This window comes from Mastomys coucha, unplaced genomic scaffold (assembly GCF_008632895.1).
Source record: "Mastomys coucha isolate ucsf_1 unplaced genomic scaffold, UCSF_Mcou_1 pScaffold6, whole genome shotgun sequence".
Taxonomy (NCBI): Eukaryota; Metazoa; Chordata; class Mammalia; order Rodentia; family Muridae; genus Mastomys; species Mastomys coucha.
The window spans coordinates 96,234,366-96,239,084 of NW_022196912.1; positions in this window are offsets into that span (position 1 = coordinate 96,234,366).

Consider the following 4,719-nt stretch of genomic DNA (forward strand, 5'->3'; position numbering starts at 1 on the left):
GATGGTGGTGGTGGTGGTGGTAGTGGTGGTAGTGGTGGTGGTGGTGGCGGCGGCGGTGGCAGCAGCAGCCACAGCATGGAATCCAGCCAGAACATGAGGTGACAAGCTTGCAGTTGTGACTTGTGAAGAGCTAGTTGTCCCGCTGCTTTAAAGGACTTGTAGCTCTGGAAAAGATGGGGGCATAGATGAAGACCTAAAGGCAGCATGAATACAGTACTCAATATATAATACAATACTGTTGGGCCTTGTAAGGATATTGGTGGGGAAGGTGGAACCGGGTTATTTAAATTACCCATGCAGAACTTTGTACCTTTCCCAACAAGCTATAAGGCTGAACTTGCACAACAGCATCCCATCATCAAGTCAAAGAGATACAGAGAGAACAGCCTAATGAGGTCAAGAATATACCTATAGGTTACATAAACACTTGGCCAAGATGCTTATGGTAACGGACAATACCTGCCTCTGTATTTCCTCTGTCTTAGACACTCTTTGAGCTTAATTCAAAATGCCTCTGTGCAGTGTGCCAACCAACTCCATTTAGACCTGGATAGTGTAATGCTCTAGCAGTGCTCAGGCATGGCCCTCTCTCTGTCCTGGATACTTTTATGTTAATTTGACACAAGCTAGAGTCATCTGAAAGGAGGGAATCCCAATTGAGAAAAAAGATGCCTCCATAAGACCCAGCTATAGGACATTTTTTAAATTAGTGATTCATGGAGGAGGGCCCAGCCCCTTGTGGGTGGTGCCATCCCTGGGATGGTAGTCCTGGGTTCTATAAGAGAGCAGACTGAGCAAGCCAGTAAGGAATATCTCTCCATGGCCTCTGCATCAGCTTCTGCCTTTTCTGTCTTGTTTGAGTTTCTGGCCAGTCATCCTTCAATGATGGATTGCAGCATAGAAGCAGAAGCCAAATAAACTCTTTCCTTTGGAACTTGCTTTTAGTCATAAGGTTTCAACTCAGCAATTAGTAACTCAAGACACACTCTCAAAGAATGTGATGGATGGAAATTTTCTCAGTGGACAGACCTTTAGACATCTACATGTCTTCTTTGGCTTGAATTATGCATTTAATTATGAACTGATGTTAATGGCTTGGTAAGTGGCTAAGCACTATATGGTCTAGGTGTTTGTCTCTTCCAAAACACATGTTGAGGCATAATCCTTAGAGTCGTGTTATCAATTCTATCTGGAATGGGGCCTCTGGGAATTGCTTGGGATTAGATGTCAGCAATCAGTAGAATCGTCCATAAGTGTGTTAGCGTCCTCATCAGAAGAAGGATAGAAGAGAATAGGTTTTCACTGTTTCCTGTGTGTTGCCCTGTGCCACCTTAGCATTCTGCATATGTCTCCACCAGTAAGAAGGCTCCCATCAGTCAGGGTCCTTTAATCTTGGACTTCCCAGTCTCATTAGTGTAAGACACTCTTTTTTATTTATAAAATATCCAGTCCATTGTATTTAGTAACAGAAATAGAAAACAGACTACATTTTGAGGAAATTTGGGGAACGGGAGGAATGAGGCCCAAAATGTGAATACTAGTGTCCCATATAAATGCATGCCAGACAGCATCCATAATGGCTTGTGTTCTGAGTAATTGGATGGACCATGTGAGCCATGAAAGAAAGAGTTGGCATCTTTCTTTAGCTACCATAATGCTTGTCCATGTATCAAAGCATGAAGTGGCAGGAGAATTGGAGGTTGTACTTTTTGTCATAATGAAAGAATAAATAGCTACCATACAGTATACAAGCAATTATACTGTCAAGCAGTTGTAGAAAAGACGGCAGAGAGACAAACAGCTCCCAGTGAGGTAGATGTTAGAAAGAACTCATGACACAGCAGAAAGAGCTAAGATAAAAAGCCAGAATCTAAACATTCTGAGGTACCAGAATAGTTGACATTGGGTCAAGCCCTTTCCAAAAAATTTTTGGGAGAATTGCATCCTTTTTCTGAGCACATAACAAGTGAAAAGACATCTGTATCCCAAAGGGACTCCTTGCACCTGTATCCATTGTAAGATTAGTCACAATATCCAAAATACAGAAACAGCCTAAGTTCGTGTTTGTAAGGGGTGGTGCTGATGCTAAGATCCTGTTCTCCAGTTGGTTCTTGATCTATCAGTAAAGATGCCAGGGGCCAATTGCTGGGCAGGAGGAAAGAGGCAGGATTTCTAGGCCCACAGGAAGAGACCAAGAGATGCAGGGGTGGAAGCAAGATTTTACTATGTTTCAGAGGGGGGAAAAAGGACCAGCCATATGAGATCTTGGGCAGAGTGACCATAGGCAGCTTCTTCAGGTGGGATGTTAGAGTGTAGAGCTGGGACTAAATGTTGAGAGGACTAAATGTTGAGCAACTAAAGTTGAGGAAAGATTTAGGGTGTTGAGCTGAGAGTACTGGGAAGGGCATACTTTCCATGGTAGATTAGAAGCACACAGCAATTGAGCCAAGAAGGCAGGTTGAAATTCAACAACTTGGATCCAATATTCTCTGGGCAGGGGCTGGCAGCACTGTCTGCCTGGGCTTAAAGTGGAGTCGCAAAAACTACATGCTTTACATGTTGTTGAATAAAGAAACAAATGAATTAATAGACTATTACTGTGGTGGTTAGCTTTAATTGTTAACTTGACACAACTTAGAATTCCCTGGGAAAAGAGTGTGCAAATCTTCCTAGTTATGTTAATTGATGTGAGAAGACCCAGCCCACTGTAGGCAGCACCATTCCTTAGGCAGGGCTTCTAAACTGTACAAAAATGGGGAAATCAGGCTAAGCACAAGCAAGCAAGTGAGCGAGCATTATGCATTTTTCTCTCTACTCTTGACTTTGAATGTAATAAGGACTAGATGTTTGAAGTTCCTGCCCTGATTTCTCCACAATGATGGGCTGTAGTCTGAGGTTATAAACTGAATTAAATCCCCTTCTCCCCTAACTTCATTTCTGTAAGAGTATTTTATTACAGTCACAGAAACAAAGCTGGAACAATTACTCAGCCTTAAAAAGTAGGAAACCTTGCTGTGTACAATATGGAGGAACATAGAAGAAATTAGGCTAAGTGAAATAAACCAGGCACAGAAAGACAAATGGTGCATGTTCTCATTTATATATGGAATGTCTGTAAAAAGTCAGATTCATGGAACAAAAAATTAAGAGTTCTATCAATGGCAGGGTTCAGGAAGATAGGGAGACGCTGGTTAAAGGATCCAAATGGACAGTTATGAGATGCATATGTTCTACAGTTCTAAGGCACAGCATGATGACTACCATTAATAGAGTATCGAACATAAACTTCAAATTCCCTGAGCAGACATGAGCATTTTTACTCTATCAATGATTATATGAGGTGATACACCTATACATATAAATGTGGCATATACATGCACATATACATTTATATTATGTGTGTATATGAGTTAGCTTGATTGAAATAATTTTAGTATATTCACATATCATTATATACAACACATTATATGCTACATATATAATATTATAATATATACATTAAGCTTCAATAAATGAATAATAATAAAGAAGGAAGCTCTATGTTTATTAGAAAAGGCTAAATCCACTTTTCATAAGGTCAGTCTGAGTCTCTCTTTAATAGTTTGGATTTTATATATGATCTGTCTTCCAAAATGCTTTTTTTTTTTCTGATGACTGAACCAAGGCAGTCACACATGTTAGACAAGTACTCTACCTTTGAGCTACACTGTAACCAATAAAACTCATAATGAAGCTTAATTCTTAACAGTGTTGAGTGAGTGTTGATAGGACCTTCAAGAAGTAATTGAACTGTGGGTGCTCTATCATGAATGCATCAATGTGGCCCCTGTGGTAGTTTTGGGGGGGAATGGGTTGTTACAATGTGAGTCAGTTCTTTTGTCTCCTCTGAGACCCCCCCTCCAGTACTTCTTTCTTATACATGGCACTTGCCCATCTGCTTCTCAGTCATCTTGTGACACCCAATAAATCCCTCAGTAGAAGCAAAAAGCAGGTGCCAGCACCAAGGTCTTCAACCAATAGAAACATGAACTAAATGCTTCTATATAAAGTATCCCGACCCACGAATTTTATCATAGCAGCACAGAACAGGTTAAGACACACCCCTCTAATTGTCATGTGGCATACTTACCAGGGTAGCTTTCAGGAATCCTTCTGAATCACATTGTCCCAACCGGTGTCTTGTCCTTGTCCTTTCTCCGTCTTTAATTATCAATACAAATCATTTTATCAAAGTGAAATTCTTCCAGTCTGCCCTTGAGCCTTGCAGGTACGCCATCCCATCCAGTTCTTCACTCAGGAAGGATGAGAACAAGGTCGGTGAGAAGACATTGTGGAAGGACCAGAGAACTAACTGCAAGCTGGTTTCTCTTGTGCTCCCAATCAGTAACTGGCTGCCTCTCTGTGGGCTTCTTTAACTGGCTACATTAAGCCTCCTAAGATTCTAGTCTCCTCCCATCCTTCGTTGTGGTATTTGTTACAAGAGGTCATAATATTCTGGAACAGGCATGCTGAGCAAAATTTGGAATCAGACCCATGTTTCTGCCTGATCTGTACTGTCTGCAAGCTCCAGGATAATCATATAACCACTCATAACCCGCTTGACAGAAAAGAATAATACCTACCTCTTATGGCTCTTACTTATCAGACACAAATGATGTATACTAAAGGCTTTGAAAACTGCACAGACATAGGTCAAATTGTTCTTGGCTATTAATATTA